The sequence below is a fragment of the Hyla sarda genome, unplaced genomic scaffold, assembly GCF_029499605.1.
Source record: "Hyla sarda isolate aHylSar1 unplaced genomic scaffold, aHylSar1.hap1 scaffold_941, whole genome shotgun sequence".
Classification (NCBI taxonomy): Eukaryota; Metazoa; Chordata; class Amphibia; order Anura; family Hylidae; genus Hyla; species Hyla sarda.
Window position 1 is genome coordinate 86056 of NW_026610971.1, and position 14011 is coordinate 100066.

The 14011-nt window shown below is 45.9% G+C and overlaps 4 non-coding genes and 1 pseudogene across 4 annotated transcripts; all 5 read right to left on the reverse strand.

The window, feature by feature from the left end:
• Window positions 1–59: 59 nt before the first annotated feature.
• On the reverse strand, window positions 60–250 carry LOC130350284 (U2 spliceosomal RNA). Its single transcript, XR_008887430.1, has one exon. It is a non-coding gene; the product is annotated as a U2 spliceosomal RNA (small nuclear RNA).
• Window positions 251–2330: 2080 nt separating this feature from the next.
• LOC130350248 (U2 spliceosomal RNA) lies at window positions 2331–2516 on the reverse strand. Its single transcript, XR_008887403.1, has one exon. It is a non-coding gene; the product is annotated as a U2 spliceosomal RNA (small nuclear RNA).
• Window positions 2517–7995: 5479 nt separating this feature from the next.
• On the reverse strand, window positions 7996–8125 carry LOC130350256 (U2 spliceosomal RNA; annotated as a pseudogene).
• A 2090-nt stretch (window positions 8126–10215) lies between these two features.
• LOC130350285 (U2 spliceosomal RNA) lies at window positions 10216–10406 on the reverse strand. The gene has a single exon (XR_008887431.1). It is a non-coding gene; the product is annotated as a U2 spliceosomal RNA (small nuclear RNA).
• A 2088-nt stretch (window positions 10407–12494) lies between these two features.
• Window positions 12495–12685, reverse strand: LOC130350286 (U2 spliceosomal RNA). The gene has a single exon (XR_008887432.1). It is a non-coding gene; the product is annotated as a U2 spliceosomal RNA (small nuclear RNA).
• Window positions 12686–14011: the final 1326 nt, after the last annotated feature.

Here is a 14011-nt window from a genome sequence, read left to right on the forward strand (position 1 = left end):
GGCTAGCCAGCAAGCAGGTAGCAATGAAAGTAGGAATCTTTCTTTTTAACCCTGTAAGGGGGTGGTGCACTGTACCCGAAGATACTGCCATATCGGGTCAATGCATAGGGCGACGGAAGCAAGCTTCGAAATCGGCCCCCGTTCTCAAAAATCCATTTAATATATGGTCCCCAGATAGGGGACGTATCAGATATTAAACTGATAAGAACAGATACTACACTTGATCTTAGCCAAAAGGCCGAGAAGCGATAACCGTGAAAGGGGCGGGCCCAACAAGGTCCCCTTCATGGGCACTATCACTGCTTGCTGTCAGGGAGGCTGCCAGACAATTTTCCATGCACACTCTGGGCTGGGGGGCAGTCAACCACCAGTACACACAGCAGAACCTAAACCCATACCATTATTGCTAAGCAGCAAGACAGGGGCCCATTGCACTCCCACGGGGCCTTTTTAAATGCAATCCATAACCCGGATTTGCCAGGAACCCTTCTTACTCCTCCTACTTGCATGTGACACTGGGCTTAGGATCTGCATAGGAAACACACACACAAGCACACACCTACCTTTGTTGCCTGCAGATGCCTCCTTGGCTGTCCCCAAACGGTATCAAACCAACACCCACGGGAAGCTGTAAGCATAGAGGACATGCCTGCACCCCATTGGACTTACCTGTGTGGGTTAAATCCGGGTTATTTGACAACCTATGGCGGTGATGGTTCTGCTCAGGCAGAGCAGTGCTGATGCTCCTCATAAAGCTGTCGCTGCTGTGAAGGTTCTAGGTGACATCACAAATCCCTATGGTTACATACACAACAAAGCTGGGTTGTTGTTGTTTACACTCTGCAAGGCCTGTGGAAGTGAGTGACATCATAGCACTGTAGTTCTGAGGGTTCAAGATGGATGCAACAATCTCCTGTTGCTTCTATGAAGGCCGTAATAGACGACATCACCAAACAGCTCCATAGTCACATACACAGCAAAGGAGAGATGTTGTTTACACCTAGTGATGTCAGTGGTATTGAGTGACATCACAGCACAGTGCTAAGGCTCCTGGGCCTGGACACAGCAGCGGCTGTAATATCTCAACGGAGAATACGTTTATATCTATGTGTGTGTGTGCGCATATATATATATATATATATATATATATATATATATTTCTCCGCCGAAATCACTTTTAAACCCATTTCCACCTTTTTTTCCCTTCTCTTCCTCTTACTTTTTTTTCACGTTTTTTTACGTTTTTCTCCTTTTCGCCTCTTTTCTGGGCGTATTATTCTTCTTTTTCTTCTTTTTTTTCGTCTAATGCATACCCCATCAGTGCAGCAATGCTTATTCAATACCGCCAGCAGATGGAGACACTGGGGGATAATTTTCTAAGGATTTATACTGATTTTTCCTGTCTGAATTTGTCGCACAGAAAGTTGCAGGCCAAATATGTGTGACATTTCTGCGACTTTAGCTTCTAGAGCATTTTTACAACATTATACATAGGTGCTGAATACATAAAAAGCGACTGTTCAGCGACAGACAAGTCGCATCGGCTGAAAGTAGGCCAGAATGTCAGTCCATGTTGGAGCAGGTTTAGATACAGTCTAAAGCATAGATCTCAAAGTCTGTGCACAGAATTTAGCAAGGGCCTCGCACCTTCTGATGCATCAGGTAGGTGCACAATAGCATAGCCTAACCCTCTGTACTTTGGTCTATATTGATGCGGGACATAGACAGCCAGCTGATGACCAATCCATTAGTGCAATGGATGGCTGGAAGCATTTGTCTTTGCCATTGCAATACCACAGAAGCAATGCATGGTCAATGTACAGCAATGACACACCTGTGTGAACAGCCAGGAGACCCCCCCCCCCCCATGTTATGTTACATAGTTACATAGTTAGTACGGTCGAAAAAAGACATATGTCCATCAAGTTCAACCAGGGAATTAAGGGGTAGGGGTGTGGCGCGATATTGGGGAAGGGATGAGATTTTATATTTCTTCATAAGCATTAATCTTATTTTGTCAATTAGGAACATTCAGCACCCACCCGCTATCAAGGCAGCTGCCTATCATGTCATGCCCTACCTGCACAGGTGTGCTGGCTACTCAAATGATCCAATTAAGGAGGCCATTTAGTCAGCAGCAGCAGAAGTCCTGTGCCTGGACGCTCCAACAGGGGCCAGACACAAGCAGAAGCAGAAGCAGCAGAAGCAGCAGCAGCACCACCTTTTGTTTTTTGGCTGCAGCAGCAGCAAGGCCCACAGGGCTGGCTAGCTGGCTAGCCAGCAAGCAGGTAGCAATGAAAGTAGGAATCTTTCTTTTTAACCCTGTAAGGGGGTGGTGCACTGTACCCGAAGATACTGCCATATCGGGTCAATGCATAGGGCGACGGAAGCAAGCTTCGAAATCGGCCCCCGTTCTCAAAAATCCATTTAATATATGGTCCCCAGATAGGGGACGTATCAGATATTAAACTGATAAGAACAGATAAGGTTTCAACAAAATTTTATTGAATAAATAAGAAACCATACAAAATTTAAAATGCAAAATAATAAAAGGTTCACAAAAGTTTTAAAATACAAATAATGAAACCAGTAATAAAAGGAGAAAAAATAAAAATGGCAGGATAAAACATTATACAAATATCATAAAAACTGATTATACTGTTATTTCGTTCCATAGAGGCAGACACCACATGGATGCTGCCTCGCTGGCCCCCAACTGTTTCTTGTCTCTTAGGTAATAGATGTACATCTCACTCAGGGCCAGCTTTATACAGTTTTTAACATCAATAAAATCATGTTTAAAAAGTAAGATGTTCCTAACTTTCCAGATGGCATTTTTAAAACAATTAATAATCATCCAGCAGATCATCTGCTGTTTAAAATTGGGGCAGTTAAAAAGACCGTAAAAGACACATTCGTGATTAAAATCTTTTAGGCCGCAGGCCCACTTCAAAAGTGGGCCTACCTTCCTCCAAAGCTCCCGTGCAAAAGGGCAGTTCCAAAATATGTGCAGCACCGTTTCGTCCACTCCACAGCCATCTCTCGGGCACTTGGCTCTCGCCACCAGTCCTCGCCTGTGCTGGAACTCACGAGTAGGGAGGCACTGGTGGATGATTGCCCAGGCAAGATCCCTGTGTACATTCGCCAGAAACTTCCCGTACACGTTCCGCCATACCTTTTTGGATCTTGCCTGTGTGAAATTGGACACTGCCAGGGTAACCTCACTCCGCCTGAGGACCTTTGATACCTTTCTCTGGTCCCCCAGTATGTCAGGCTCCAAATCTTGGAGACCTAGGAGCCTGACTGTCTTTTCCAACACCACATAATGTTTTGGGGGACACAGAAGCACCGGAGCGTTCAGAGGGATGCGCAACCATCTTTTAAAAACCATGCCCGCAGCGTACCTTAAAAAGCAGCTAAAAATGCCATCGGATTTAATAATTTTAAAACAGAAACAGAAATACTTTATGTAAAAGAAAGTAAAAAGGTTAGGAACATCTTTCCCGCCATTATCTTTACTTTTGTACATAAAATCACGCTTTAATTTCTCCATTTTTGAACCCCATAAAAAGGTAAAAACAATTCTAGTTACTTTTTTAATGTATAAAATAGATGGAGGAAATACCATGGCAATGTATAGCATAATAGGGAGTAAAACCATCTTTATTATTAAAATCTTCCCCTCCATGGTAAGGTTTCTAAGATTCCACATTAAAATCTTCTTCTCCATCTTAGCTATAGCTGAATCCCAGTTAGGGCTCCCATCATTGACCTGGTTAAAAACAATACCTAAAACTTTAATTTGATCCTGTTGCATTGTGACTCCTGGGGTGATGGATGAATCCCAGGAGCCAATATAAAAACAGTCACATTTATCTGTGTTTAGCTTAAAACCAGAGACCTCGCAGAAATAGCTGGTGTTCCTCAATGCCCCCCTCATCGATGGAGAGTCCGGGCACAGTATGGTGACATCATCCATGTACCCCAACACCTTTAGATGGGTCCCTCCTCCACCAGGTATCGGTACGCCTCTTACTACCCAGTCTTTTCTGAGGAGGGCCATCAGTGGTTCGATTGCGCAAATAAAAAGGAGTGGGGACAGGGGGCAGCCCTGTTTGACACCTGATAAAAGAGGAACACCGCTGGTTAAAAAGCCATTAACAGAGACTTGACTAAAACAGGATCGGTATAAAAGCATGATTCGGCTTAAAATCGTTTCAGGCACTGCCATCTTTTTAAGAACTAAAAACAGGTATTCATGGGAGACCCTATCAAAGGCTTTTTCAAAGTCTAAGGATAAAATTGCTACAGTTTGATTTCTATCCTTAAAATACCATAAAACATCTCTTAAAATATTTAGGGATTCAGCTATAGACCTTCCAGGTACCCCACAAACCTGATTTGGGTGAATTAATTTATGAATAAAAGGTTTAAAACGGACAGCTAATAACTTGGCTAAAACTTTATAATCGACATTTAAAAGTGTGATGGGGCGCCAATTTTTTAGCATATCCTTTTCACCTTTTTTAAAAAGTAATGATACAATCCCCCTCCTCCAGGAAGGGGGAAGTTCATTAACAATAAAAGTTTCTTTATACAATAAAACCATATCATCCTTTAAAATATCCCAAAAAGCTAAATAAAATTCGATGGGTAAACCATCTTCCCCAGGGGCCTTCCCACTAGAAAAACTTTTAAAAACAAATAAAAGTTCAACTAAGTTAAGATCACGGGATAAAACCTCCTGGTCTAAAACATCTAGCTTAAAATCAAGGGAATTAAGAACATGTTCTAAAAAGGATGGATTAAGATCTTTCTTATTAAAAAGAAGCTGGTAGAAGTTAAAAACTGCATCTAACATGCCTTTTGGAGTGGATTCACCCTCAAGGTTTTGGATGATATCCCTCCTATTCATCACTTTTTTAAAAAAGAAACGGGAACATTTCTCGCCCTCCTCCAGGTGCTGCACATGTGAGTTAAAAATGATTTGTTTCCCTTTCTTTTCTATGGCATGTTTTATTTCAGTTTTAAGGTTTAAAATATCATTTTCTACATCCATACCAGCTTCTTTCAATTTAAAAAGTACATTTAAACGCATGTTAAGAACATAAAACCACTGCTTTTCCATTTTTGCCTTCTTCTTACCTGCTTTGATAAAAAAAAATCTGATTTTAGATTTGGTGCCCTCCCACCAGTGCAGCATAGGCTCGTGGGGTTTTCTTTGTGATTGCCAGCACTGGTAGGTCCGCACAAACTCCTCTTTTATCTCAGGGTCCTCTAGGAGTGTGGTGTTTAATCTCCAGAGGCCCCTTTTTGCTTTTTGCTCCCCCTCTAGCTCCAGGCCCACCAAGAGGAGCTTATGATCAGAGAAGATATTCTGCTCGAGCGTGCATTTCAGGGGTTTAAAAGCTCTAGAGGAAAAAATAAAATCGATTCTGGAGCTCACTCTTCCATTGGACCATGTGGCGCCCGGGTCCTCCGGCAAGAGATCCTTCCAGCAATCTTTCAAATTAAAATCATCAATAAAATTTTTAAGCAGGTAAGAAGTGCGGTCTTTACGATTAATATCCCCACCCTGCCGGTGTTCCCCATCACGTATGCAGTTAAAATCACCTCCCACCAGCAGGGGAGAAGACCCAACACAAAACAGTGGTAAAATTTCAAATAGTTCTGCCCGCTCCTGTTTATCAGGAGGGGCATACACATTTAAAACACGAATTAAAAGTCCATTAAAATATAGATGAATTAAAAGAGCTCTGCCAGGCACAATCTCAGTTACTGTATGAATAGAAAAGGACTGGCCTCGGCAGAGCAGCCCAACACCCACAGAACGACAGTCATTTGCACCGGACCATATGGATGGGCCCAGCTTCCAGTCTTCTTTTAAGTCTTTATAGTCCATTTTACTAGGGATTCCACATTCTTGTAGCAGGCAAAGGTCAAAGTCACATGTCTCTAGATAAGAAAATAAAGCAGCCCTGCGATCAGGGCTCTTTAAGGACCTCACATTGAGTGAGGCAATTTTTACAGGGATAGGCATAGTTTATGGAGAGTCAGTGCTTGGAGAATCAAAGTCAATAATAAGCTGCGTACCGTCATCCCCCGCCTGCGGGGTCATCAGCTCCTTGATGTTCTGAGGGTCGGAGCTTGAGATCGATGATGCCCCGACCCTGAGCTCGCTCTCGTCTGAACTACGGCACGCCGCTTTCCTTTGAATGTCTTCCTCTTCTTCTTCTCTTTGTCTTTTAAATGTCACACTGCTGTCCATATCCTCTGTGTTGCTCTCACTCGATGTAATCTCTGGCCCCCGGCTGATGGATCTGCGTCTTCTTTCATCATTTGACGACTGGAACTGCTGCACAGGGGCCTGTGAGGCCTCTTTTCCGGAACCTTTGCCGCTACCTTGGGAAGTTTTCATCGCTTGTTCCCCAGCAAGCGTTGCTGAGGACTGTTGCTCCAACTTCCCCATCGATCGACGATGGCCAGTTTTACCCACCGGGTCTACTGCTGGCGGGGCAGCAAACCCTGGTTTGGCGCCACTTGTCTTCTTGGCCCTGTCCTGTATAGGCGGAGTAACAGGACCGGGCTCAGACCTGGCCACCTGGCTCCCCTTCCGGCGGGCTTTCACCGGGGCCTCTTCGTCCGGAGCAGGGCGACCCTGGGCCAAGCCAGTACCTGGCTTATGCTGCAATTTTGGGTCCACCTTTGCCCCCACCGAGGCCCGTCGGCTGCCACCCGCCACAGGTGAGCCCCCTTCAGAAGTTTCGGCGGGCTCTTGAGCCAGGTAGGAAGTCGATCGACGTCTTTCAATTTCCCGGGCAGTAAACTCGATTACCCGCCCGGGCTTCGTGGAATCCCCATGGCCTCCCCCTAGCACTACCACCGGTGGGCCCCCCGATGGAGCACCAGAGGTCTTGGGCCTGGACCCATCAGTACCTGCCATCTGGGGTTTGGGCATCTTAAAAAAGGACGTCTTTTGTCCTGTCCCCTCTTTGGGTGGGCCCAGCCTTGACCCACCCATCGTAGTTTTTGCTTTATGGGGACAGGAATTAAAATCGTGATTTTCCTCTCCGCAGAGGTTGCACCTTATCGTATGGCTACATCTTGAGGCTATGTGACCTTCTTGGCCACACCTATTGCAGCGAATCACACGCTCCGCGCCGCAGGTCTCCTGGGTGTGGCCAAACCTCAAGCAATTTCGGCAATACATAGGCATTTGAGGATAGAACAGGAAGCCCCGAACTCTCCCGATGGCAAAATTTGGGGGCGGATGGCAAAGACCCCCAATACCACCGGGATCCTTACGGAGCTTGACCCAGAACTTCCTCTTGCCGTTCCAGAACCGCACGGAGTTCAAGATTTTGTTTGCGAATCGCACCTCTTCGCAGTATCGCCGAAGAAAAGTGGCTATATCCTCCGTGGTCACATGAGGGCTGTGCATAGCCACCACCAACGGTATATGTTCCTCACCATAGAGGAACTGGAACGAAAGACCGTCGAGTCGATCGTCCCTCTGGTCCGCACCAGACAAGGTTGCATAGATGTTATCGCAACACGCCGTGGCCGTGAAGGTGACGGTATACAGGCCACGGCTTTCCTGGTCATTTAGACACAGGATGTCCTCCCTATTGAGGCGGAAGTAGTCAAGAAGAATCACCTCCGCAATGAAGCGGAGGTTCTTCAACTGACGATGGATCTCCGACACCTCTATGCGGATGGTATTTCGCATCGACATTTCCCCAGAGGGGAAAGCCCAGGAGAACGGCATCTTCCACACCCAGGGACTAAGCCCCTTCCCCAATAGCAGCAGGGGCTCGGAATCCCGCTATAAAAGCGGAACCCTTATCCAAGGCAGAGGTCGGGGGTACCCTAGGTGCTTCCGAAGCTACAGGTAACGCTCAACGTACCGAAAATGCCTTCTGAGACACAAGGTCCCAGAGACAGGGGGATCGCAACCCGTTGTCCGTGGACTAAGCCCGCTCCCCAATAGCAGCAAGGGGGTGAAGTCCCTCCGTAAGGAGAGACAATCCCCCAAGGCCGAGAAGCGGGGTACCACAGACACCTTCCGACCAGACCAAGTGAGCAGATACTACACTTGATCTTAGCCAAAAGGCCGAGAAGCGATAACCGTGAAAGGGGCGGGCCCAACAAGGTCCCCTTCATGGGCACTATCACTGCTTGCTGTCAGGGAGGCTGCCAGACAATTTTCCATGCACACTCTGGGCTGGGGGGCAGTCAACCACCAGTACACACAGCAGAACCTAAACCCATACCATTATTGCTAAGCAGCAAGACAGGGGCCCATTGCACTCCCACGGGGCCTTTTTAAATGCAATCCATAACCCGGATTTGCCAGGAACCCTTCTTACTCCTCCTACTTGCATGTGACACTGGGCTTAGGATCTGCATAGGAAACACACACACAAGCACACACCTACCTTTGTTGCCTGCAGATGCCTCCTTGGCTGTCCCCAAACGGTATCAAACCAACACCCACGGGAAGCTGTAAGCATAGAGGACATGCCTGCACCCCATTGGACTTACCTGTGTGGGTTAAATCCGGGTTATTTGACAACCTATGGCGGTGATGGTTCTGCTCAGGCAGAGCAGTGCTGATGCTCCTCATAAAGCTGTCGCTGCTGTGAAGGTTCTAGGTGACATCACAAATCCCTATGGTTACATACACAACAAAGCTGGGTTGTTGTTGTTTACACTCTGCAAGGCCTGTGGAAGTGAGTGACATCATAGCACTGTAGTTCTGAGGGTTCTAGATGGATGCAACAATCTCCTGTTGCTTCTATGAAGGCCATAATAGACGACATCACCAAACAGCTCCATAGTCACATACACAGCAAAGGAGAGATGTTGTTTACACCTAGTGATGTCAGTGGTATTGAGTGACATCACAGCACAGTGCTAAGGCTCCTGGGCCTGGACACAGCAGCGGCTGCAATATCTCAACGGAGAATACGTTTATATCTATGTGTGTGTGTGCGCATATATATATATATATATATATATATATATATATATATATATTTCTCCGCCGAAATCACTTTTAAACCCATTTCCACCTTTTTTTCCCTTCTCTTCCTCTTACTTTTTTTTCACGTTTTTTTACGTTTTTCTCCTTTTCGCCTCTTTTCTGGGCGTATTATTCTTCTTTTTCTTCTTTTTTTTCGTCTAATGCATACCCCATCAGTGCAGCAATGCTTATTCAATACCGCCAGCAGATGGAGACACTGGGGGATAATTTTCTAAGGATTTATACTGATTTTTCCTGTCTGAATTTGTCGCACAGAAAGTTGCAGGCCAAATATGTGTGACATTTCTGCGACTTTAGCTTCTAGAGCATTTTTACAACATTATACATAGGTGCTGAATACATAAAAAGCGACTGTTCAGCGACAGACAAGTCGCATCGGCTGAAAGTAGGCCAGAATGTCAGTCCATGTTGGAGCAGGTTTAGATACAGTCTAAAGCATAGATCTCAAAGTCTGTGCACAGAATTTAGCAAGGGCCTCGCACCTTCTGATGCATCAGGTAGGTGCACAATAGCATAGCCTAACCCTCTGTACTTTGGTCTATATTGATGCGGGACATAGACAGCCAGCTGATGACCAATCCATTAGTGCAATGGATGGCTGGAAGCATTTGTCTTTGCCTTTGCAATACCACAGAAGCAATGCATGGTCAATGTACAGCAATGACACACCTGTGTGAACAGCCAGGAGACCCCCCCCCCCCCCCCCATGTTATGTTACATAGTTACATAGTTAGTACGGTCGAAAAAAGACATATGTCCATCAAGTTCAACCAGGGAATTAAGGGGTAGGGGTGTGGCGCGATATTGGGGAAGGGATGAGATTTTATATTTCTTCATAAGCATTAATCTTATTTTGTCAATTAGGAACATTCAGCACCCACCCGCTATCAAGGCAGCTGCCTATCATGTCATGCCCTACCTGCACAGGTGTGCTGGCTACTCAAATGATCCAATTAAGGAGGCCATTTAGTCAGCAGCAGCAGAAGTCCTGTGCCTGGACGCTCCAACAGGGGCCAGACACAAGCAGAAGCAGAAGCAGCAGAAGCAGCAGCAGCACCACCTTTTGTTTTTTGGCTGCAGCAGCAGCAAGGCCCACAGGGCTGGCTAGCTGGCTAGCCAGCAAGCAGGTAGCAATGAAAGTAGGAATCTTTCTTTTTAACCCTGTAAGGGGGTGGTGCACTGTACCCGAAGATACTGCCATATCGGGTCAATGCATAGGGCGACGGAAGCAAGCTTCGAAATCGGCCCCCGTTCTCAAAAATCCATTTAATATATGGTCCCCAGATAGGGGACGTATCAGATATTAAACTGATAAGAACAGATACTACACTTGATCTTAGCCAAAAGGCCGAGAAGCGATAACCGTGAAAGGGGCGGGCCCAACAAGGTCCCCTTCATGGGCACTATCACTGCTTGCTGTCAGGGAGGCTGCCAGACAATTTTCCATGCACACTCTGGGCTGGGGGCAGTCAACCACCAGTACACACAGCAGAACCTAAACCCATACCATTATTGCTAAGCAGCAAGACAGGGGCCCATTGCACTCCCACGGGGCCTTTTTAAATGCAATCCATAACCCGGATTTGCCAGGAACCCTTCTTACTCCTCCTACTTGCATGTGACACTGGGCTTAGGATCTGCATAGGAAACACACACACAAGCACACACCTACCTTTGTTGCCTGCAGATGCCTCCTTGGCTGTCCCCAAACGGTATCAAACCAACACCCACGGGAAGCTGTAAGCATAGAGGACATGCCTGCACCCCATTGGACTTACCTGTGTGGGTTAAATCCGGGTTATTTGACAACCTATGGCGGTGATGGTTCTGCTCAGGCAGAGCAGTGCTGATGCTCCTCATAAAGCTGTCGCTGCTGTGAAGGTTCTAGGTGACATCACAAATCCCTATGGTTACATACACAACAAAGCTGGGTTGTTGTTGTTTACACTCTGCAAGGCCTGTGGAAGTGAGTGACATCATAGCACTGTAGTTCTGAGGGTTCAAGATGGATGCAACAATCTCCTGTTGCTTCTATGAAGGCCGTAATAGACGACATCACCAAACAGCTCCATAGTCACATACACAGCAAAGGAGAGATGTTGTTTACACCTAGTGATGTCAGTGGTATTGAGTGACATCACAGCACAGTGCTAAGGCTCCTGGGCCTGGACACAGCAGCGGCTGCAATATCTCAACGGAGAATACGTTTATATCTATGTGTGTGTGTGCGCATATATATATATATATATATATATATATATATATATATATATTTCTCCGCCGAAATCACTTTTAAACCCATTTCCACCTTTTTTTCCCTTCTCTTCCTCTTACTTTTTTTTCACGTTTTTTTACGTTTTTCTCCTTTTCGCCTCTTTTCTGGGCGTATTATTCTTCTTTTTCTTCTTTTTTTTCGTCTAATGCATACCCCATCAGTGCAGCAATGCTTATTCAATACCGCCAGCAGATGGAGACACTGGGGGATAATTTTCTAAGGATTTATACTGATTTTTCCTGTCTGAATTTGTCGCACAGAAAGTTGCAGGCCAAATATGTGTGAAATTTCTGCGACTTTAGCTTCTAGAGCATTTTTACAACATTATACATAGGTGCTGAATACATAAAAAGCGACTGTTCAGCGACAGACAAGTCGCATCGGCTGAAAGTAGGCCAGAATGTCAGTCCATGTTGGAGCAGGTTTAGATACAGTCTAAAGCATAGATCTCAAAGTCTGTGCACAGAATTTAGCAAGGGCCTCGCACCTTCTGATGCATCAGGTAGGTGCACAATAGCATAGCCTAACCCTCTGTACTTTGGTCTATATTGATGCGGGACATAGACAGCCAGCTGATGACCAATCCATTAGTGCAATGGATGGCTGGAAGCATTTGTCTTTGCCTTTGCAATACCACAGAAGCAATGCATGGTCAATGTACAGCAATGACACACCTGTGTGAACAGCCAGGAGACCCCCCCCCCCCCCCCATGTTATGTTACATAGTTACATAGTTAGTACGGTCGAAAAAAGACATATGTCCATCAAGTTCAACCAGGGAATTAAGGGGTAGGGGTGTGGCGCGATATTGGGGAAGGGATGAGATTTTATATTTCTTCATAAGCATTAATCTTATTTTGTCAATTAGGAACATTCAGCACCCACCCGCTATCAAGGCAGCTGCCTATCATGTCATGCCCTACCTGCACAGGTGTGCTGGCTACTCAAATGATCCAATTAAGGAGGCCATTTAGTCAGCAGCAGCAGAAGTCCTGTGCCTGGACGCTCCAACAGGGGCCAGACACAAGCAGAAGCAGAAGCAGCAGAAGCAGCAGCAGCACCACCTTTTGTTTTTTGGCTGCAGCAGCAGCAAGGCCCACAGGGCTGGCTAGCTGGCTAGCCAGCAAGCAGGTAGCAATGAAAGTAGGAATCTTTCTTTTTAACCCTGTAAGGGGGTGGTGCACTGTACCCGAAGATACTGCCATATCGGGTCAATGCATAGGGCGACGGAAGCAAGCTTCGAAATCGGCCCCCGTTCTCAAAAATCCATTTAATATATGGTCCCCAGATAGGGGACGTATCAGATATTAAACTGATAAGAACAGATACTACACTTGATCTTAGCCAAAAGGCCGAGAAGCGATAACCGTGAAAGGGGCGGGCCCAACAAGGTCCCCTTCATGGGCACTATCACTGCTTGCTGTCAGGGAGGCTGCCAGACAATTTTCCATGCACACTCTGGGCTGGGGGGCAGTCAACCACCAGTACACACAGCAGAACCTAAACCCATACCATTATTGCTAAGCAGCAAGACAGGGGCCCATTGCACTCCCACGGGGCCTTTTTAAATGCAATCCATAACCCGGATTTGCCAGGAACCCTTCTTACTCCTCCTACTTGCATGTGACACTGGGCTTAGGATCTGCATAGGAAACACACACACAAGCACACACCTACCTTTGTTGCCTGCAGATGCCTCCTTGGCTGTCCCCAAACGGTATCAAACCAACACCCACGGGAAGCTGTAAGCATAGAGGACATGCCTGCACCCCATTGGACTTACCTGTGTGGGTTAAATCCGGGTTATTTGACAACCTATGGCGGTGATGGTTCTGCTCAGGCAGAGCAGTGCTGATGCTCCTCATAAAGCTGTCGCTGCTGTGAAGGTTCTAGGTGACATCACAAATCCCTATGGTTACATACACAACAAAGCTGGGTTGTTGTTGTTTACACTCTGCAAGGCCTGTGGAAGTGAGTGACATCATAGCACTGTAGTTCTGAGGGTTCAAGATGGATGCAACAATCTCCTGTTGCTTCTATGAAGGCCGTAATAGACGACATCACCAAACAGCTCCATAGTCACATACACAGCAAAGGAGAGATGTTGTTTACACCTAGTGATGTCAGTGGTATTGAGTGACATCACAGCACAGTGCTAAGGCTCCTGGGCCTGGACACAGCAGCGGCTGCAATATCTCAACGGAGAATACGTTTATATCTATGTGTGTGTGTGCGCATATATATATATATATATATATATATATATATATATATATATATATTTCTCCGCCGAAATCACTTTTAAACCCATTTCCACCTTTTTTTCCCTTCTCTTCCTCTTACTTTTTTTTCACGTTTTTTTACGTTTTTCTCCTTTTCGCCTCTTTTCTGGGCGTATTATTCTTCTTTTTCTTCTTTTTTTTCGTCTAATGCATACCCCATCAGTGCAGCAATGCTTATTCAATACCGCCAGCAGATGGAGACACTGGGGGATAATTTTCTAAGGATTTATACTGATTTTTCCTGTCTGAATTTGTCGCACAGAAAGTTGCAGGCCAAATATGTGTGACATTTCTGCGACTTTAGCTTCTAGAGCATTTTTACAACATTATACATAGGTGCTGAATACATAAAAAGCGACTGTTCAGCGACAGACAAGTCGCATCGGCTGAAAGTAGGCCAGAATGTCA